This window comes from Garra rufa, chromosome 6, assembly GCF_049309525.1.
Source record: "Garra rufa chromosome 6, GarRuf1.0, whole genome shotgun sequence".
NCBI lineage: Eukaryota > Metazoa > Chordata > Actinopteri > Cypriniformes > Cyprinidae > Garra > Garra rufa.
Window position 1 is genome coordinate 48,997,275 of NC_133366.1, and position 24,073 is coordinate 49,021,347.

Sequence of the window (24,073 nt, forward strand, 5' to 3'; positions counted from 1 at the left end):
TTATTTTATGTCTCACTTTCCATTATTGAATTTGATCTTTTCATACAAGACAAGTGCTGGTCACACACTAGCTGAAAATCACAGCAAGGTTTTTCCTTTTCAGACACACACTGGATCATAAAACACAATTAAAATCACACTAAACTCACCACATGAAAGCACAACAATGCAGCCTCACGCAACACTAACACAAAGACATCTGAGTGATTCAGAGCAGCTTTCCCAACACACATTCATCAGTCCTGCCAAACGTCTCCCATCACACGCATTTGTCTGGTTTCCATAAGAGGGACAAAAGCCAAAGTGCTAGAGCCATCGCTAGACTCAGCAGAAAACGGCTACGGGAACAGGATGCTGGCTCCATCAAAATCAGCTCCGTCTTTTACAGGAACAAAATAAAATCTCGGAAAAATGCAATGAGGGAGTTTTATATCAGGACTGTACAACAGAATGTCCTTGGCCTCCATACTGAAGAGGATCTCCAAGACCTTCTGAGATAAAGCTGGAGACACTGTGACATCTCATGGATCTGAAGTACACAAATGTGTGGAATGCTGGCGGTGACAAGGTCACTGCTGGTGAAATAATTAAAGGAGCTGAACCATGAGAAACCACAGTGTTATGTATCACGTATTTATACGAAGCCAAGAAATATGAGAAACAATATACTATGCAGCAAAAATGACTAATTCAGAAACAGTATAACCACACTAATGAGCATATTAGCATATGACTGTTCTACATTTACATGTTAACAACTATGCAGTATTGAGAAATTTCATCCACCCTAATGAACGACAGTGTGTACCATGGTTGTCACGATACCATAAAAATGATTTACGATACTATACCAGCTGAAGTATCACGATACCATGCAGTATTCTGTTCATTTAAAATTCAATTCTACAAAATGAATAAAAATTTCATAAATAAAAAGATGTAAATGAAAACAGGCAAGATTTTTCTCTGAATACTTCATTAATGTGAATGAATGACTGGCTATTGTTGTGCATGAAATCATGTAAACAAAACTCATCTTAGCACTGCACAGAAGCTTCATGGAGTGACATTTAGATGTGGTATTTATACATGTATACTGTACTTATAATTGCATAAATAATGTTATAAGATTAATGTTTTAAATACAAAACTCTGAATATAGAAATATGTTGGAAAATGGAACATGACGGGAAACTTAAAACCGCCAGCAGGTGGCAGCAGTGTTGATGATTGAATCACTGAGTTGTTCAAACGATTCTTTCACAATATGGGGTTATTTTTGTGTCTTTATTATTCAAACAAACATACTGTGTTTAAGAGCAAAACTAATTATTTTGCAAAAAAAAGTCTTCTTACCTCTCAGAAATAAAGAAATTGATAACAAAATTATTTGCAGTGTGTTAATTTTTTTACAATCTTTTTTTTTTTTATTGTGCACTTCAAACATTTTTCATTGCGAAAGCACAAATGTTGCTCTCTTTTCTGCTGTCTTTTTTTGCGGGTCTAAAATTTTTGTTTGCAAGTTGAAAAGTTTTGCTTGCGAGTAAAGCTGTATCTCAGTGGGCGGTCTCTATCTACCAGGATAAAAAGCCTTTTCTATTGGTCACTTTCGATTAGTGACCACGCCCACTACGTTTCCCCGCCACTGCCGCCGCCAGTCTGACTGACTTCTATCAGCCATGGCGAACAACAGGTTTTTTTAGCCTAGACCCATATTCACTGTCTATTAGACGTATACATGTAGTCGTTCAATAGTGGTCTAACTGATGTCTAGTCTATTCTAGAGTAAAATAACTAATTTAACATCTTAAACTCAGTCACAAGTGAATTTATGTAGTCTCTCTTCTCATGCTCACCCATTTAAATACGTAACGTTAGCTAAGCCCGTCTGTAGTTCGGTGATGCCGTTGAATAGATTTGATTATCCATTATAGCTAATAGGGCTGCAACTAACGATTATTTTAATAATCGATTAATCTGTCGATTATTTTTTCGATTAATCGATGAATCGGATAAAAAAAAAGGATTTACAACCCTTTATTCAAAAACAGAACTAAAATCTTTAGAAAGTGCACGAACATGTTGCTCCTTGAACTGTTATAATAATAATAATAAAATAAAAATGGACTAACACAAAAAACATACACATGTATGCTTTACATCTGCCAAATATATAGACTAAATAAACTAAAATTACTATCCGTCAAGACAGCGGCTTGCTGTGGTGTACATGCTGCATTTCCCTCAAGAAGCCTCTCAAATTAAATTCCTCAGTGCGCATTAAAAAAGTCATGTGACTTTGCACGCTGGAACGGGATAACTTGACTAACTCTCTGCTACATTCATTCTGCCATGGCGGTGTTTAGTGTCCTGCCATCAGCAGCGACCAGCTGGAAGAGTTCCGCATTCAAATGCACGCAAAACTGGCCTCAAAGCCCCAGCAAAAGTAATTACCATGAATGTGTCAAGGCAAAAATTAAGAAAATATTCGAATTACTTATTAATAAACTAGTATTTTCTGATTCAGTGTTGCAAAGATGAAATTGACGATCCTGCCATCTGCTCATTAATGCCTAATGCATCTTTATGGATTAGCTAATGAAAGAGTTTTGTTTTCGATTTTAATTATTTCGTTTTATAGTAAAATAATAATTTAAAGCTTTCTATAGATATTGTGTTTGTGAGGCAATTACCTGGGTTTCGGTTAATTATTGTGAAGCGCTCCTGTTTAAACCAAAGATATCAAGCGTATTCTGTTTGTTTTCTTTAAGAGCACATTTAGTTGATACTGTTAGTACACACAAACTAAGGTAGACCCTTTACAGTTCCGGCCCGGGTGGTAAATTACTCTTACCTTTATGAGCAAAAAAGAAATTCCACATTGCACTGGAGTCTCCATGCGCTGCAAAGCGCGTTTCTCTCCGCACAAACTTTGGAATTATCTTGATTGAATGATTAAACTAATATTGTGATATGTTTTAAGTTTTTTATATCAATGGATTTTAATTTAAATCGCGATGAATTAAGCAGGCTTTTGATCTGTCTGCCGCTGTTTGCTAGGTATAACTTTAAAAAACAAAAACTTGAATTTAACAAACAAAAAGTGTTCCAAATATATCTCTAAATTAACTTTATAAACTAAACGAACGAAAATAAATGTAATCACTTTGCTATTAAAAATAGCAGCTGTGTAATGAGGAAGAGAAAGAGAAAAAAAGACGGCCAAATTCAGTCGGCCAAAAATTGATGAGCTGTCGGACATTTTTACAAGGAATGTTTGTTTAATAGCCTATTTAATACTCTTAGGCTACTTTCTTAATTAAATATATTATTTCTTTGATTTATTTTAGCGTTTTTAGGCTGCTTGTTTGCTGACTGAAGTGTAGGCTATATATAAAAAAAAAACAACGTGCCACCGTCACAGCCCTATTCAAAACTGAGACGATTTCACCTCAGCAGAGCTCCTCTTTCTCCTTACGGTTGTGGTATGTTTTCGACACATTACACAGACAGACAGTGTTACAAAAACTATAGAAGTAGTTTTCTCCATCTCCACTATCCAACGACCCGTACAGCAGCTGTTTTGCGATCGAGCATTGGCTGCTGTGAAAGTACGCTAGCCAAAGTAGGCTTAAATATCAAACATGTTTGATATAAATCGGGGCAGCATATATATATAATGTAGAAACGGTGCTTTATGCTCAAATGTTCCAGTTTTGCGTATAAGTTAAATTCGCATTTTTGGATGGAAACACAGCTTATGAGGTGCCGAACTCTGCTGGCATCAGTGCGGGAGAGAGACCAAATGTGTCCACTCCGCTCTGCGCTCAATTTTTTTTTTTAAATATATATAATAACAACCAAATGTCTCTGCGTCGCGCGACACAACGAATCGATTATGAAATTCGTTGCCAACGCTTTTAGTAATCGATTTTTATCGATTTTATCGATTCGTTGTTGCAGCCCTAATAGCTAACGTTAGCTGCCAGAGCCCCCAATAGTAAAGCGTCAGCCCAATATTTTTTATGGAGTATAATATAGCTCCAGTGAAGTCGGGTGTAGGTAATCGTCTGTTAAAAGTATTATAAAGTATTCTTTCTTCACAGATGAAGAAAGAAAAGGGTGTTTTGGAGCGTCTGATGCCCATATGTATATAAACACCACTGATCCTGACAAACTTCTTCAAAACACGTGAGCATCCATTATAAAACATTCGCTGTATACAACTACGTGAATATACTGAACTGTGTTCAAGCAGAAATATGATGTATAGTGAGTAGTGCATATACAGTGCGTTTGCGCAAACACAGCCCCTGACGTCTAGGCTAAAACAAGGCAAAATGTGGGCTGTCAGTGAAAATTTTAATAGACGTCTAACCATAGCCCAAGAATAGACTAGACATCAGTTAGACCACTATTGAACGACTACATGTAAAGGTCTAATAGAAAGTGAATATGGGTCTAGGCTAAAACAAGACTGAATTTGGGCTGTCAGTGAAAATTTTATAGATGTCTAAGTATAGCCCAAGAATAGACTAGACATCAGTTAGACCACTATTGAACGACTACATGTAAAGGTCTAATAGAAAGTGAATATGGGTCTAGGCTAAAACCAGACTGATATTGGGCTGTCATTGAAAATTTAATAGACGTCTAACCATAGCCCAAGAATAGACTAGACATCAGTTAGACCACTATTGAACGACTACATGTAAAGGTCTAATAGAAAGTGAATATGAGTCTAGGCTAAAACAAGACTGAATTTGGGCTGTCATTGAAAATTTAATAGACGTCTAACCATAGCCCAAGAATAGACTAGACATCAGTTAGACCACTATTGAACGACTACATGTAAAGGTCTAATAGAAAGTGAATATGGGTCTAGGCTAAAACAAGACTGAATTTGGGCTGTCAGTGAAAATTTTATAGACGTCTAACCATAGCCCAAGAATAGACTAGACATCAGTTAGACCACTATTGAACGACTACATGTAAAGGTCTAATGGAAAGTGAATATGGGTCTAGGCTAAAACAAGACTGAATTTGGGCTGTCAGTGAAAATTTTATAGACGTCTAAGTATAGCCCAAGAATAGACTAGACATCAGTTAGACCACTATTGAACGACTACATGTAAAGGTCTAATAGAAAGTGAATATGGGTCTAGGCTAAAACAAGACTGAATTTGGGCTGTCAGTGAAAATTTTATAGACGTCTAAGTATAGCCCAAGAATAGACTAGACATCAGTTAGACCACTATTGAACGACTACATGTAAAGGTCTAATAGAAAGTGAATATGGGTCTAGGCTAAAACAAGACTGAATTTGGGCTGTCAGTGAAAATTTTATAGACGTCTAAGTATAGCCCAAGAATAGACTAGACATCAGTTAGACCACTATTGAACGACTACATGTAAAGGTCTAATAGAAAGTGAATATGGGTCTAGGCTAAAACAAGACTGAATTTGGGCTGTCAGTGAAAATTTTATAGACGTCTAAGTATAGCCCAAGAATAGACTAGACATCAGTTAGACCACTATTGAACGACTACATGTAAAGGTCTAATAGAAAGTGAATATGAGTCTAGGCTAAAACAAGACTGAATTTGGGCTGTCATTGAAAATTTAATAGACGTCTAACCATAGCCCAAGAATAGACTAGACATCAGTTAGACCACTATTGAACGACTACATGTAAAGGTCTAATAGAAAGTGAATATGGGTCTAGGCTAAAACAAGACTGAATTTGGGCTGTCCCAAATTCAGGGTTAGACGTCTAACCATAGCCCAAGAATAGACTAGACATCAGTTAGACCACTATTGAACGACTACATGTATACGTCTAATAGACAGTGAATATGGGTCTAGGCTAAAACAAGACTGAATTTGGGCTGTCATTGAAAATTTTATAGACGTCTAAGTATAGCCCAAGAATAGACTAGACATCAGTTAGACCACTATTGAACGACTACATGTATACGTCTAATAGACAGTGAATATGAGTCTAGGCTAAAACAAGACTGAATTTGGGCTGTCAGTGAAAATTTTATAGACGTCTAAGTATAGCCCAAGAATAGACTAGACATCAGTTAGACCACTATTGAACGACTACATGTAAAGGTCTAATAGAAAGTGAATATGGGTCTAGGCTAAAACAAGACTGAATTTGGGCTGTCAGTGAAAATTTTATAGACGTCTAAGTATAGCCCAAGAATAGACTAGACATCAGTTAGACCACTATTGAACGACTACATGTATACGTCTAATAGACAGTGAATATGAGTCTAGGCTAAAACAAGACTGAATTTGGGCTGTCATTGAAAATTTAATAGACGTCTAACCATAGCCCAAGAATAGACTAGACATCAGTTAGACCACTATTGAACGACTACATGTAAAGGTCTAATAGAAAGTGAATATGAGTCTAGGCTAAAACAAGACTGAATTTGGGCTGTCAGTGAAAATTTAATAGACGTCTAACCATAGCCCAAGAATAGACTAGACATCAGTTAGACCACTATTGAACGACTACATGTAAAGGTCTAATAGAAAGTGAATATGGGTCTAGGCTAAAACAAGACTGAATTTGGGCTGTCAGTGAAAATTTTATAGACGTCTAAGTATAGCCCAAGAATAGACTAGACATCAGTTAGACCACTATTGAACGACTACATGTAAAGGTCTAATAGAAAGTGAATATGGGTCTAGGCTAAAACAAGACTGAATTTGGGCTGTCAGTGAAAATTTTATAGACGTCTAAGTATAGCCCAAGAATAGACTAGACATCAGTTAGACCACTATTGAACGACTACATGTAAAGGTCTAATAGAAAGTGAATATGAGTCTAGGCTAAAACAAGACTGAATTTGGGCTGTCATTGAAAATTTAATAGACGTCTAACCATAGCCCAAGAATAGACTAGACATCAGTTAGACCACTATTGAACGACTACATGTAAAGGTCTAATAGAAAGTGAATATGGGTCTAGGCTAAAACAAGACTGAATTTGGGCTGTCATTGAAAATTTAATAGACGTCTAACCATAGCCCAAGAATAGACTAGACATCAGTTAGACCACTATTGAACGACTACATGTATACGTCTAATAGACAGTGAATATGGGTCTAGGCTAAAACAAGACTGAATTTGGGCTGTCATTGAAAATTTTATAGACGTCTAAGTATAGCCCAAGAATAGACTAGACATCAGTTAGACCACTATTGAACGACTACATGTATACGTCTAATAGACAGTGAATATGAGTCTAGGCTAAAACAAGACTGAATTTGGGCTGTCAGTGAAAATTTTATAGACGTCTAAGTATAGCCCAAGAATAGACTAGACATCAGTTAGACCACTATTGAACGACTACATGTAAAGGTCTAATAGAAAGTGAATATGGGTCTAGGGTAAAACAAGACTGAATTTGGGCTGTCAGTGAAAATTTTATAGACGTCTAAGTATAGCCCAAGAATAGACTAGACATCAGTTAGACCACTATTGAACGACTACATGTATACGTCTAATAGACAGTGAATATGAGTCTAGGCTAAAACAAGACTGAATTTGGGCTGTCAGTGAAAATTTTATAGACGTCTAAGTATAGCCCAAGAATAGGGCTGGGCCGATAAACGATATCATATCGAATCGCGATAAAATTTATGTTAATAACGATGATAGGCTCTAGACATTTTTTGCTCGATATGGATTAATCTAAGAGCCAATCACACAGTAGAAATATGCGACAACAGCCAATCAGCGTACAGCGTGCGTGTGCACGTCAAAGTACAAAGTTCATTTCCTACCGCACTTTGCGAAGCAAACTTAACACCAGGACGACAAAAAAAGAGAGAAGAAGCAGCGACGAAAGTGAAACTAACTTCGAGTTATTATCCAAAGATGTTGAAATTGTCGACAAAAAAGGTAGCACGAATTCCGTTATATAAGTGGTTTGGCTACCTGAAAAGTGACTCTTAGCTCAGCTGAGAGTTTGGCGCGATTGTTAAAACTGAAACCGAAAGCAAAAAACGCACGCGCATTCAAAAGCAATTTTAATCCCCCCAATGCACGCAAATTAGGCTACATGACATATCTAGGCTGTTATTAGTATGTAGGCCATGATAGGTTGTGTATGTCTATAGCTCTGTATCATGCTTGAAATATCCGTCTCTATTTGCACTTTGAATATTTAGAGAGTAACCTACTTTGATTATGGCTGAATTGTCTGCACTTAATACGATTAAGAAAGAACCGTGTCGTAATTTTTTGTTATTTATACTGTAGATTGTTTCAAAATGCAGTGGTTGCCTCTAATTTAAATAGCTCAACCTATAATAGAGAAAATAAACAATTGTGTTAATAATAATAATAAATAAATAAATAATTGTGTTACAAATTATGTTTTTACAATAATTTTATGTTTACATTTTGTACATTTACTCTTATTTACCATACTCTGTCACAACTTTTATTTTTTTAATTTATTTTAGTAAGTTGTTTTAATTTTTAAGGCCAAATCTGTAATCTGTTTTTTGTTAATAAACTATACTTTAAATGTAATTTAATGAACCCTTTCATTTTTGTGGCTTTAGTCATTGTTGGGATACTATTTTAAAGCTGGCAACATCAACAGCTTATATCGAAATATATATCGTTATCGTTCAATATGGGGAAAAAATTATTGAGATTACATTTTTGCCATATCGCCCAGCCCTACCCAAGAATAGACTAGACATCAGTTAGACCACTATTGAACGACTACATGTAAAGGTCTAATAGAAAGTGAATATGGGTCTAGGCTAAAACAAGACTGAATTTGGGCTGTCAGTGAAAATTTTATAGACGTCTAAGTATAGCCCAAGAATAGACTAGACATCAGTTAGACCACTATTGAACGACTACATGTAAAGGTCTAATAGAAAGTGAATATGGGTCTAGGCTAAAACAAGACTGAATTTGGGCTGTCCCAAATTCAGGGTTAGACGTCTAACCATAGCCCAAGAATAGACTATATTGTATGTATATCATTCACCTATATTTGAGTACAAGTGCTGCTTTGTGTGTACAAAGTAAAAGCAAAATCTCTGCCAGTTTCACAAAAGGTCTGCACACACATAAATTCTTCGCCTCTTTCTTTATTAGTTGCATTTAGCCCTTTTTTTTTTTTTTTTTTGCCTAGATATGAACTGGTATGCTTGAAATAAAATTTAATTAAATTAAATTACAAATTAATTAATTAAAAATAATTAATTTTTTTTAAATTAAAAAATAAATTTAAATTAAATTAAATTAATAAATAAAAATAGTCACATAAATTAAAGATATTAGTTGCATTTAGCCTTTTTTTAAGATAAATACTGGTCTGCTTAAATAAAATAAAATAAAATAAAATAAAATAAAATAAAATAAAATAAAATACTCACATAATTTAAAAGATATTGCTTCCTTCAACTGCAAGAAACTTAGTGCTAACAATATTTTTAGGGTAGTAACAGGTTGTTTTTAATCAGCAAGGACGCTTTAGAAAAAATAATGCTCAAAATGTTTGTTATAAATGCTGTTCTTTTGAAGTTTATATTCAAAGAATCAATAAACAAAATATCATTCTCTAAAAATGTTTCTAACATTGCTAATAATAAGAAATGTTTCTTGAGCAGCAAATCAGCTTATTATAATGATGTGACACCCGAAGACAGGAGTAATAATGCAGAAAATTCAGCTTTGCATCACAGGAATGAACTACATTTAAAATATATTCATATAGTAAACTATTATTTTAAATAACAAAAATATTTCACAATATTACTATATTGTTGATCAAATAAACAGTTGTGGTTATTACATATACTTTTTAAAATATGAGTGGCTTGTACGATGTCAAGTTTTCAAGTAAGCACAGGTGTCAAGGCAAATGTCAAGTACAGTTTTAAAGCAACTTCCAAAACACTAACGAGAACTAATTATCTTGCATGCACTGGTAAAAGCGACAGAACATAATACTGAAGACTTCTGCCAGCCACAATTAACAGAAAGAGCAAGCCTGACCCTGAAAAGATAAAGAGCACTGAGAGAGAACAAAAAAATCAAGCAGAGTGACTGAAAAAAGTTTCCATTTTCTCTGTCAAACAGACACTTCCATCAGCAAAGACTGCTCATATCCTTCAGACTGCTACTAGAAATCATCAAAAAGCCTTTCGGTATGATCACACAAGCATAGAAACTCTGATTCAGGTAAAGTCAGTGTGTCCCAGGAGTCCTCTTTTTGGCACTGGAACCAAAAGCAAGCTTTAACACGTCTGCTGTAGTAGCTAGTTCATTAGGAAAGCCGTTGGTATTACTTTTTGAGTTTATATTTCAACTCATTAGGGCCATCTTCAAATTGAACTATTGGACTACATTTCTTTGTATGTGAATGCGGATGTGCGTTTAAGGCAAATAAGGCCAACGCAAGAGACCTAGACAGAAACCAAAACTCTTTTCAAGCCTGAGTTGAGTTCACTTATGTGAGAAAGTTTAGATAAATGTACCAGTATCTTTTTTCTTTTAATCTGAGTGGGCATTTTGTGACTGAAAACTATTGCGTGCGACTTTGAAAAAGTATTTAGGAGCACCAGCGCAACTGACCCGATCAGCATATTTCGGTTTTGCACTGAGGGGAGCTGTAAAGGTTTCTACGTGTTTTTGCAACTTTGACATATCTGACAAATCCTTTCATAAACAAAGTGTAGAGAGTGTAAATAAGAGATTCGTTGTGCAGTGCAGAGAGCTTCATTGATTATAATGAGCTAAGATGAGTGACAGCTTTTAATGATTTTTAAGGGAGTTTGTAAATGAGATTGATTTAATACAACAGTTAAATAAACCAGAAGTTATTATTAAGTGACTTACACTGTCATACTATAACACTATTGCTTGATTTTGCTCTATTTCATCGTCAAAAATAGTCTGAAACAAGTCACAACTGAGCCGCTGTGCATCTTCATTCAAACACAGCGGTGTTTCGTTTATGAATAAACATGCGTTTTTAAACAAATCTAGTGAGTCAATGAATCAATTTACAATTCATAAAGACAGTCACTTGCTTTATTCCTGAATGAATCGGCTGTTCAAACGAATCAAATGAATGAATGATTCAGTAATTAAATCAGTGACTTGCTGCCACCAACTGGCAGTTTTAGTTTAATTTTTAAAGTATCTTTTGAGTTATTTAAATCATTAATATTTCTATATTCAAAACTTTATATTTAAAACATTAATCTCAAGATGAATTTATGAATTTGATTGCATGCATGCCACTTCTAATCCTCATTTAACATCTGAAAATACACCTAAAAGCCCCTTTTGTGTTTCTCTGTGCCGCCTCTGTAGTACAAATTAATTTAGTTAATACAGATTTAATTTGATTGGGAACTTACTCCTATTCTACTTGTTCTTAATCTGTTTTTTTAATTAGAAATTTTAAAAAGCTTATAACAGTGTTCATGCAGATACTGTCAAATAAATTCCAGGACTTTCAAGGACTTTTCAAGCACTACTTTTTTTGAGTTTCAAGGACTTCAATCAGAGATCTCTCTTATCGGACAATGTCTTTTATTTCAGATTCTAAAAAAGAGAGATAAATAAAAATATACTAATTGAAAAGGGCAAAAATTAAAGGGGTCCTATTATGCTCTTTTACAAGTCTTTATTTTGTTTTGGGGTGCACTAGTACATGCTCTCATGCTTAGTGGTTTGAAAAACTTATTATTTTTCACATAATTTACATTTTAACAATAGCTTTCTCTCCAAGCTGGCACAAATGGCTCGATTAGTTCCAGGTTTGATGAAGGCCCGTCTTCCGAAAGAACGAAATGTGTTGTGATTGGTTAGCAGTCCCACTGCGTTGCGATTGGCGAACAGCTTAGACAGCGTTTCAGTCCTGCCACGCCCCTTGCCAAAGCAGCTAGTTCTGTGTACAACTGTTAGTGCAAGCTAGATTAAAGTGATTCTTACGTTTTAAATATGGATATTTTTCTTACCAAAACACATCAGATCACTAAAGGAGGCTTTTACTGACCCCTCCAAAGCGATGTGAGGGACTTTTTATTATGGACTGATGCACTTGACTGTTGGACTGCTTTGGACTGATGGAGAGAAACACTAGTCTATGCTGGTCTAAAGCTTTGGAGTGCCAGAATAATTTTTAATGTAACTCCAATTGCATTCGTCTGAAAAAAGGAAGTCATATACACCTAGGATGCATGGAGGGTGAGTAAATAATACGCTACAATACAAAAAAGTGTTGGTCCTATCGTCAGCCTGCGTGATCGCCAATACATGATATTATCATTATTGTGCTCATTTATTTAATTATTTACATGCTCGAAACCAGCTCCAGCATAAGAATAGTGAATCTATCTACATCTATGATGAATAAATCTCTTACCACACACTGCACATCTACAGCGTGGCTCCAGCATGGCTACCGGAGCAGTTTGCGGACACTTTAGACAATGCTTGCATTTATACAAGCTGCCCTGTGGCTCGCTGAAGCATCCCAGAAGTGGCTGTCCACGCTACATCGCTAAAGTCCCTCCCCACCCGCCAACGATTCGAATTTCCGTAGGCGGGATTTATTTGAATGATATTCTAATGGACTGTGTTGTGAAATCATAACATCCGGAAATCAAACGCTGTAGTCCAAAGGAGCCGTTCGTTGTAGTTCCTGAAAAGGGATTTTTTTTTAAACTAAATATCTCCCTTTGGAGTGGACTTTGAGATTTGTAACTTTGTAGATGTTTTTATGCCCAAACATACACACCACACACTGGCTAAAGTTCAAAAAGTGAAAAAGCATAATAGGACCCCTTCAAGTAAAGCACATGCAATGCAAATTTGCAAATTTATTACAATGTATACTAAACTTTCAAAGTATACTTTCTTTCTTTCTTTGTTTTTATAACTGTACTGCCTTAATCGTTTGATATTTTATATTGTTAAAAAAAACAATTCAGAAAACAAGATCGGCGAAACGGCTCCAAAATCCTGATCTGAAACAAATGATTCACAAACCTGTTGTGAAGTCCCGATCTAAATCAAATGATTCGCAATCTGCGCTCTGAGGTTCCGATTCCGATCTAACGTAAATCAAATGATTCGCGATCCACACTCTAAAGAATCATCATTTCCTTATCAAGAATCAGAATCATTTGACTTAGATTGGAACTTTGCATTTCATGAATCATTTGATTCAAATCATGTATCGCAAATCATTTGATTTGAATCATTCAGTTTGCGAAATGATTCACGAACCCATTCCAATCTAAATCAAATGATTCACGGTACGCGCTTTGAAGTCCCAATCTGAATCAAACAATTCGTGATACACGATTCGACTGGAACACTTAGAAAGAGTGAATCATTTTGTGACGCAATGGTTTAACTAATTCAGTGTTTCGAAAAGTTCAGTTTCACCCATCACTACTTGCTTTTTAAAATCGTGATGTAGCGATGTCGAAATTCAAAAATGAACGGCTTTTCATTTGATCTGGTTTTTGCTAGTGAATCACTTGAAATGAACGATCGAGTAACGAGTTTGAATCAATCCGAGCGGTCCCAGCATAAATGACTCAACTGATTCGGTTTGTCTGTTTAGCTCGCCCGTTTACTGACATTAACTAAAATAAGCGAAAAGGGTATAATGTTTTTTTGAATTGTGAATTTTGCATAAAAGGATGTGTGCTTACTGACAAAACTGAACACTCATTTTAAACATATATATTCAAGCACTTTTCAAGTACCTCTTCAAGAATATTGCTATTTACGCATTGTGAAAGGGGCTTTACTAAAGCAACAGTTATGTAGCTTACTGCATTCGGTGTTTGAAAAAGAAAAAACATTAATGATCATTCTGAAATATCCTGTTGAGCATCAGCAAGCTAGGCTCTCTCTATGGCTCTGGGCTCGGCTAAAGCATACATGACCGTAGTTACCTGTGATTGGCCTGGCTGTGCGTCACTCAGAAAACAACAGGCCAATCAGAAGAGAGGCTCATGAATATTAATTAGATGGGCCAAAATCGACCTGTTTTTGACACAGCTCCTAAAAAAGGAGCTGTAAAAATATATTGAGATGGATTTTGGCACTTATATCGCGAATATATATTCTTAAGGACATCAACAACTAAAATAAACCTCCAGAAATGTGTACAATATGGGACCTTTAAGCATCTTGTACGAGCCAGGTTATAAAATATAATTTTTCAAAAAATTTACATAAAAGATGACATTTAATACAGTTAAAACTAAATTCCCCTTTAATTCACTTTAAGGAATCAAATATCACCTCGTAATGGGAAGGCTAATTTTGACTGTGCTCCTAAATTTGTTACATTTTTTCTCCTAAAAAAAAAAAAGTAAGCGTAGAGCCCTGTAGTAACCATGACTGAACATAAACATTATATTTTAAGATATTTGTTTGCATCCTGTGTGTGTGAGCCACCTTAGAGAAACCTAAAACATAGCCTTCAATGGCGTCGTTTATGTACACCATAAGACCTCCAACATCAACTGCAAACTACACCCTAAAGACCTTACGAAGGACGCTCACAATAAAAGCTCTCAGACCTTTGTGATGTTTACGAATTCTCATAAAGGAGTGTTACATCTGTGTAGTGTCTGGAGTTTCCCTCAACTCTAATCAATCTTCTCAAACCTGGTGGAGCTTGGCACTAAGCTCCAGACTCAAGGTTAATCGTCGAGAGGAATGTTTGTGAAAAACTAATTTTAGGGGTTAATTTTGGTTTTACGCCCCTTGAAACAACAGAGGTAAGAATCTGTGGGAAATCTGTAAAGACCAGAGCGGATTCAAGGTAAAACCTTCAATTACTGGTTATTCTGACGCAGGAGTAGAACGGCCCTTCTAGTGGTTTCATCTTCCAGGAAAAGAAAGATATTTGGAGTGTGCTATGAACGTCTATTCAGCTGAATTAATAATAAAGGAAATCCCACAGTATGAGTAATCAGGCTGAAAGTATAGAGCATTTGAGTATAAAAATATTAAAGTATTATTAGACTTATGGTTTGACGTTCACAGACCTGAAGATACATATCAAATGTTTTCATAAGAACTGGTTGGCCTTTTATTAAAGTAAAAAAAAGAAGAAGAATTAAGCAAAATTGGTTTTATTAAAGTTATGTAAACGTTAATAATTAAAACTTGATTTAATGTTTTATTAAGAAAATATGAATGATTACATCTATTTTAAATTGACACTGTTTTAACAATATAGTTGTTTTCCTTATAGGTTTCCTATTTAAATATGTAGTAGAATCAAGAGATTAATAGGAGTTTAAAATAACACTATATATATATATATATATATATATATATATATATTAGAACTGTATTTTAAATGATAGAAATGAAAAGAGGAACATTTGGGAAAACATGTAGAGCAGTGTTTCTCAACGGGGGCGGTACCGCCCCCCAGGGGGCGTTGGGAGAGCATCGGGGGGCGCTGAAAGCAATAATTTTGCAAGGGGGCGCTGAGGTGGTTTTGGGGGGCGTTTGATTAAGACGAGTTTAAACCGAATATGTTTGAGCTGAAACTTGCAGAAGAAAACGGTCTGCCACTTCCTAATGTCATTTCTACACTGGATGCATCAAAGCGCACTTTCTATATCTATTTGACAACTTGTCTGCAGCATAAGCGCGCAGAATGCGTTTACTGTAGCGCTCGCGCTCAGTTACTGAATGACAGATTATAACGGGATCTATGTGCTTTAACGCAACTTGTTGCGCCGTTCGCGGCCAGTGTAGCAGTGTTAAAGGCATTGCACACTGAGTCCAAAATTTTCGTGTGCGTTTTTCGTATTCATAATCCTAAAAATTCGTCACACACAGAAAGTCAGATGGGTATTAATTCATCCGTTGTGAAAAAACGCAAAACAACACGAAATAGAACGATGTTGTTGTCCACTCTCTTCTTAAAAAGAGAAACAGATATAACGTTAGAGGAATGAGGAAATACTTTTAAGGCGCACCTCCTTATTAATAAACTGCGGGATTATCCCGGGTGATTCAAAGTTTATTTCAGGATGTCTGTAATCTTTAATGCTTTGCTAGCATTACTGGAGCCACATATTAAAGAAGACCACTAATTTATTTGGGAACTCAGCGTACAATGACCTTTACAGTGCTTTGTGCTGCGGGACGCAATTCTGGATTTTGGCGTTCGCTTGTACGGTGGCTCTGAACTGTCAAAACACCTCTCAAAATGCTTGCTACAGATGCGAAAAACGCAAAAAATCAAACCCGATCCGAATTTTTTTTTTTATGATGGACGAAAATTAAGGAGGCAGTGTGCAAGTGTGATTAACATTACGTGAGGTATTTATTTTTGAACGTGCGAAAAATTCGGACGAAATATTCGGACTCAGTATGACTCATATTTGAAATAAAATTATGTATGGGTTAATGTGGGCTGTGCTATGGGTTTAGATAGGTTACATGCTTTTAAAAGAAGCCTATGTATTATAAATAAAATATACATTACTATTAAAAAAGGCAAATACGATTTTTTTAATGGATGAATAAAAAAGGTTGCATTTGTTTGTTTAAAAAAAATACCATTAAAAAAAGCTTTTAATTGAATATATTTTAAAATGTGTTTCTCTTATGCTAAGCTTCATTACTCTAGCTTTCAGTGTCACATGATCTTTCAGAAATCATGCTGAATGCCATAAAATCAAGAATAGGTAATTTGTTCTCTTTAACATTTATTTAATTGACTGAAGTACAAAGAAACAAATTCCAATGTTTACACTGGCCAACATATTTTTGTTAATATAAACAAATTTTGAGCCACGATCTAGCTTTGCTTGCAAAGACTGAGAAGCTCCTTTTATACCCAAAGATGATCCCCTCACCTTTTACCAATTCACCTGGCTCCTGTCAACTGTTTCAAAACAGTTTAGCTTATTCTATAACCTTTTCACTTTTATTTTTCTTCTGTCCCAATTGTTTTGGAGTGTGTTGCACTTTTGTTACTTAAAAAAAATGTTTATATTTAATAAAATATATGTTAGTTGGTCAGTGAAAATTTTGGAAATCTTTTCTTTGTAATGTTGTCAATTAAATAAAAGTTAAATAGAATTAACAAATCATAGACTTTATCATTTTACAAAACATCCAACTTTTAGTGTTGTACTTAGTTTTATTTAAGGTATTTGTAAGCAAACTTTGAAATATTCTAAAATTGTGAAATATAGTAAAGTAGAGTTTACATTTCTTCGATTTGCATGTGTAAATGTGGTATTACCCACAAAATTAACCATGTCTACTATCTCAGAAAAAAGGGAATTCAATAAATTCTCAAAAAGGAGGGTATTTTCCCAGGGATATTTTTTTTGTTTTTTGTTTTACTGAAAGCTAATTGAAAATATCCTAACATATCAAAACAGTAAAAAAGGGTGTTCAAGAGTTCCAGAAATGGAAGAACAAACTAAAATCCTTATGTAATAATGTCCTTTTGGATGTTCTAAACAGGAATTTTTATTTAGTCTTTTAAATTTGGGGCAATAAAGTATATCAGCATCACAACAACACTGAAGCTGTAGCAATGAAAATCAACCATTTGCTTAAAAACTCTGTAAATGAATGTTATTACAGTTATATATATATATATATATAATTTACTGTAAAAAAAAGTACATCACTGTCTTTTTTTGATCAATGCATCCTTGAATTAAGTAAAAATTGTAATGACCCCATACATTTGAATTACTATAAATATAATAACAGTCCTTATTATAAACACAAAATACTAATAATAATCAACTTTAATATTTAGTGAGGACAATTAGACTATGATTTATTTGATGGGGGCGGTGAGGGACATGAATAATGGGTAGGGGGGCGCTGGCCCAAAAAAGGTTGAGAACCACTGATGTAGAGAACTTAAAATTAAATTAAATTAAAAATTATGCATGGATGTTTTTAGCAATAAAATAGTTTTAGGAGTTATATATTTAATGTTTAATATAAGTTCTATATTTAGAATTTAAAGTAGAATCAGTTTGAGTACTGTAAATACTTTTGTTAAATAACACAAAAGCAAAAAATAGTAAATGCAGGGGGAAAATGTAAAGAAAAACATAACTTAAAAATAAAATAAAATAAAAAGTTGCTTCTCAGAAATTAACTAAAAGAATTACGCATGGATGTTTTTAGTAATAAAATTGTTTTAGGAGTTACACATTTAATATATTTAATATAAGTAAAATTCACAGTAGAATCAGTTACAGTACAGGAAATATTTTTGTTAGATAACAGAAATGTAAAAAGAATAGAAATAAAAAAATGAGAAAAAAATAAATCAAAATTAAATTAAATAAAAAAATGAAAGTTGACTTTCAGAAATGAACTAAAAATAATTATGCATTATATGCATTTTTAGTAATAAAATTGTTTTAGGAGTTGCATTTATATTAGTTATATATGTAATATAAGTGTTATATTTAACATTTACAGTAGAATCAGTTAGTACTGTAAATATTTTTGTTAGATAACAGAAATGTAAAAAATATTTTTTTTTAAATGTTAAAAATACTTAGAATTTTTTTAAAATATTTATAAATTCAATGTTTTCATTAATACAACTGTTTTACTTTAAACTCTGCACAATTTAAAAATAAACTAACTCTTTATATATATATATATATATATATATATATATTTTATTTATTATTTAAATAAAAAAAGTTTTTTTTCCTAAATAACCTAAAATTAATATATTTTATTTATTAAAATAAATAAATAAATAAATAAATAAATAAAGACTTCCAAAAAAAGACAGCATGGAGATAATCTTAATTTCTATCATTTTAAATAATCCTAACCTAAATAATTTGATCTTGACCAATTTATAAACAGATGAAATTATTAATAGAAATGTTTCCTTTGCAAAAATAACTTTAAAAGTTATTTTTTTAAGTTAAAAATTAAAGTTGACTTAATAACTAACTAAAAAGACTTATTAACTGACTTGAATAACTAACTTAAAATAAAAGTAGAATTACGCATTAATGTTTTTAGTAATAAAAAATAGTATTTAAAATTTTAAATATTTAAAACGTAAAAGTTTTCTTTTTGAATTTCAATTAAAAAGAAAAAACTTGAATGATATGTAGATAATATAGAGCAAACTTCTGTCCTTCAATAACTTCACTTATCATTTCCTTGTTGTTTCCGTGATATGTTTTTAGTAATGATATTGTTTAAAAAGATAAAATAAAATAACTGCAAATAATCTTAATTTTCAGCGGTTACAGAGATAAGAAAATTATGCAAACACATCTGGCGCCTCGAGCACAAGAGCCAAAATCATGTGCTGAGGAACTATGGGAGAATTCAGAGTCTGGATTTCATCAACGCAATACATTTACGATGGAAATTCCCCATCCTGAATAATGTGCTGTGTTTGAATAGAGATACTTCTGTCAAATATGTTCTTGGCGTAAAAATCGACACATAGGTCAAGTGAAAAGTCCCAAATATAACTACACGCCTCAAATATCTTCCCACTCAAAAACTACAATCCCTAAGCATTAGAATGGCAATAAGAAAACTGCTCTCAAATCTGAGCCTAAACTTCTAGGATGAAGGACAGCATGGCGAATCCTCTTGACCTTTGACCCCTGAGAGGCCTGTCATGTCAAATGGGGTCAAGCGGGCACATTCTTTTAGTCACGCGTCGTCTGTTTGTCACGGCTCTATGCTGCGGTTATTCCCATCTGTGTCGAGTCACCATGAGGAAAATAAAGATATTTAACCGAGAGTGGTTCAATGTTACCAAAAAGAACCAAATTCGAAGAGAAGATTGAGATGGACAGTCCAGGAAAAGTTCACTTACAGAACAAAATTTTACAGATAATGTACTCACCCGCTTGTCATTCAAGATGTTCATGTCTTTCTTTCTTCAGTCATAAAATTATGTTTTTTGAAGAAAACATTTTAGGATTTTTCTCAATATAGTGGACTTCTATGGTGTCCTGAGTTTGAACTTCCAAAATGCAGCTTCAAAGGGCTCTAAATGATCCCAGATGAGGAAGAAGGGGTCTTATCTAGCTAAACAATCAGTTATTTTCTAAAAAAAAAAAAAAAAAAAAAAAAAAAAGACAATTTATATACTTTTTAACCTCAAACGCATGTCTTGTCTAGCTCTGTGTGAACTCTGTGTATTCCGGTTCAAGACAGTTAGGGTATGTCGGAAAACTCCCATTTAATTTTCTTCTCCAACTTCAAAATCGTCCTACATTGCTGCTTTACTTTTTTGTAAAGGGCTTTTGATCTTTTTTTCTTCAATTACAAAAAGCAAAGTTGACTTGATTAACTAAAATGACTTAATAAATAACTTAACTATAAATAATTATATAATTAAATAAACATTTTAAGTAGAATTACACATTCATGTTTCTAGTAATAAAATGTAATAATTTTATAATAATTTTCAAATAAAAAAATATGTATTTAAAAATTTAATTAAAATTAAAAAAAACTTTAAATATGTATGGTCATTTATAGCAAACAACAACAATTTCATCTTGACCAAAATGTAAATTATAATCAGATTCACAACTTTACTAGCTTTATATTTAAAAAGAATTATCTATTTTTAAAAATTTTGAAAATCTTTTTGCTAAATAATAAAAATGTTTGCTAAATAATAACTTAAAAAAAATGGAAATGAAAAAATTTTTAATTTAAATTATTTCATGAATAACTTAAATAACTAACAAAAACGAACTAATTTTGAAATAAAATTAAATAAAATTATTGTTATTAAAAAATGTAAATGATTATTATTTGAAATTAAAAAAGAAACATTTTAATCATATATATGTTATAGACCATATATATATTTTAGACCAAAGTCTAAGTTATAAACAAATCCACAACCTTACTATTTGGAACAAATAAAATAAAATAAAATCATTATTATTTAAAAATGTAAATCATTATTATTTAAAAATTAAAAATGAAACATTTTAATCATATATGTGTTTATATATAGCAAACAACAATTTCGTCTTGCAAGGCTAACTTATAAACAAATCCACAACTTTACTATTTAGCAAAATAATTATTTATTTTTAAAATATTTTGTAAATATTTTATTTACAATATAATGTTTGCTTTGCAAAATTGTTTTTTCTTAATTTACAAAAAGTCTACCTTATAAACAAATCCACGATTTGTCAATATACCCTAACTTGTCTTGAACCGGTGTGAATACACAGAATTCAGGCAGAGCTAGACAAGACACGCATTTGAAGTTAAAAAGTATATAAATTGTAATTGTTTTTAGAAAACAACTGATCGTTTCCCTAGATAAGACTGGGATCATTTAGGCCTCGTTTACACTGCAGGTCTTGATGTCAAACTCATTTTTGTGAAAACCTTAACCGACATTTTCCACTTTTTCACCATTTTGCCTGAACCTAAAAATATCCTGTGCGCATTTACACTCATTTTGCCAGCAAGGGTAACATAAGACGACATTAAACCACAGAGAAGTACAAAATTGTGGCAATTTTAATGACGTACAGAACGCAATGCCTCGGAAAATCCAATCTGCCTGTTTACATGACAGTCGCATTGGCACATATTCGATTTATATCTGATTTATTTCCACATATGAATGAGCTGAATGAGCGATCTCGAAATATCTGAATGCATGCGTTTTTTACCCATTTACACTGTCATAGAACAGATCATAACATAAACATAATTTCTTTACGACTGAAGAAAAAAGACATGAACATCTTGGATGACAAGGGGGTAACTACACTGTCATCTGTAAATTTTGGTTCTGGAAGTGAACTTCTTTAACCTGTAATTCTGTCTTATTGTTAATCAATGGCTGACAGGTATGAGCTGCCGTCCACCTTCAGGTGCTGCTGGGAGCCGTGAAAGAGTGTGTGTGTGTGTGTGTGTGTGTGTGTGTGTGTGTGTGTGTGTGTGTGTGTGTGTGTGTGTGAGAGAGATGAGAATGGGTAGGTCAGGGATCGATGGCGCTGTAATCATAGCGCCGTGCCGCAGAGACAGTCGGAGCTGAGACAGATTTGCCCTGTTTCTGAAGAGCGTTACGGCTCGAGCAGGAACAAACTGGTTGGCGGAACAAAGCGGCGCTCCATAATTACATCTGAAAAAACCCTTTCCTCAATTCTTTCCTTGTGTGCTGACTAAATAAACACGAACAGCAGGTCTAATTTGTTTAAAGTGCACTGCACTAATGTGACGCCCATGGTTAGAATGTGTTACCCATGACAACCGACAACCTCATATCTTTGAATACATCAAGATCTTACAAGAAAAACAAGCTTTTATGCTTTTAAATGGTTAAGTGCATCTCTTCAGAGCTATTTTAAGTTAATTATAATTACTAGACTACTCATAGAACAACAGCACTTTAAAGTTAAAAAATAAAATAAAAACACTGTCTTTTTAATTTATATTTATAGAATGTATTTGTATTAACAGATCCAAGACTTTACTATGCAGAAGAATAAAATAAAATAAAATATAAAACAAAATAAAATAAAATAAAAAAATAAATTATTTGGAATTATTTATAAATATATATATAAAAAATATCTTTTTTAATTATATGTATGGTCATATAGAGTAAACAACAATTTAATAAGATGATAAGATAAAAAGGTCCACAGAAGAATTATCTATTTTTAAATATTTAAAAAAAATGCTAAATAATAGAAATGTTTGCTTTGAAGAAAACTTTATAAAATTAAATTTAATTTAATTTAATTTAATTAAATTTAAAAAAAATATATTTAAATTAAAAAAATAAATAAATAAAAAAAAAGAGATGAGGACTTAAGGAACTAAAAATTAAAAGTAGTATTATGCATTAATGTTTTTAGCAATAACATTAAAATAATTTCAAAAATAAAATAAAATAAAATAATTATCATTTTAAAAATTCAATAATTATTTAAAAATTTAAAATCAAAAAGAAAAACGTAAATGATATGTATGGTCATATAATTCACAGAGAATTCTCCTGCCAAATAGTAATGCTTGCTTTGCAAAAATAACTAAAATTGACTTGACTGACTAAAATGACTTCATAAATAACTAACTAAATATTTTAAATAAAATAAAATAAAAAATTACTATTTAATAAATTTAATACTGAAACGTTATAAAATTTTTAAATCTACCTTATAAACAGATATTTTAAACACAACTTTATTATTCGGCAGAAGAATTATCTATTTTAAAATATTTGAAAATTATTTTTGCTAAATAATAGACAAAAATAACTTGAAATTGAATAAAATGAAATAATTATATAATATTTTTCAAATAAAATGTAATAAAATAAATATCTAAAAATGTAAATAATTTTTAAATAATCAAAAAGAAAAACTTGAATGATATTTATGGGCATATATAGCAAAAATTCAGACACAAATTTGTCAATCAGTAACTTCATTCATCATTTCTATGATGCTTTTGTGTTTTTTTAATTTTCTTGTTAAACTCGAGAGATTTGTTTCAAAATATTTGATTCTGAACATGTAAACACGACTTTAATGGAATCATGGGACAACAATTCATTAAACTACCGTTTGAAATGTTTATTATTGCTGTTTCACATTTAAAAACTGCATGCAGTATACAATGCATGTGGTATATTTATTTGTGTTTGTTACAGGCTAAAATGCCACTTCAAGCCATCTTTTGTGTGTCTTCTCTCTAATGTCAGTACAGCAGGTGTGAGAGCGGTCATTTGAGCACTGACTGACATCTGTCACGCTGCCAATCATCCTCTGTCTCATCTCCACCTCTTTAACCTCACATTTACTCGGTGCTTTAATGTATGTCTTTGACCCACAGACTGAGCAATGACCCGCTGCTCCTCTCTAGCCATCTTTATTCAGCAGTCACCACCTGTCACTCACTCTTATGCCCCGCCCCCTGACAGAATAAAGGCCAAAGTGGCTTAGAAGTTTTGTTTTTAGCCAATCTCATTATGCTCTGGTTAACCCTCAGAGACCCACTGTTGGAAAAC

General features: G+C 33.0%; 1 protein-coding gene across 1 annotated transcript in view; it reads right to left on the reverse strand.

The window, feature by feature from the left end:
- Positions 1 to 24,073, reverse strand: part of pard3ba (par-3 family cell polarity regulator beta a) — a 250,801-nt gene that overhangs the window by 168,269 nt on the left and 58,459 nt on the right. The gene's annotated exons all lie outside the window — the stretch shown is intronic.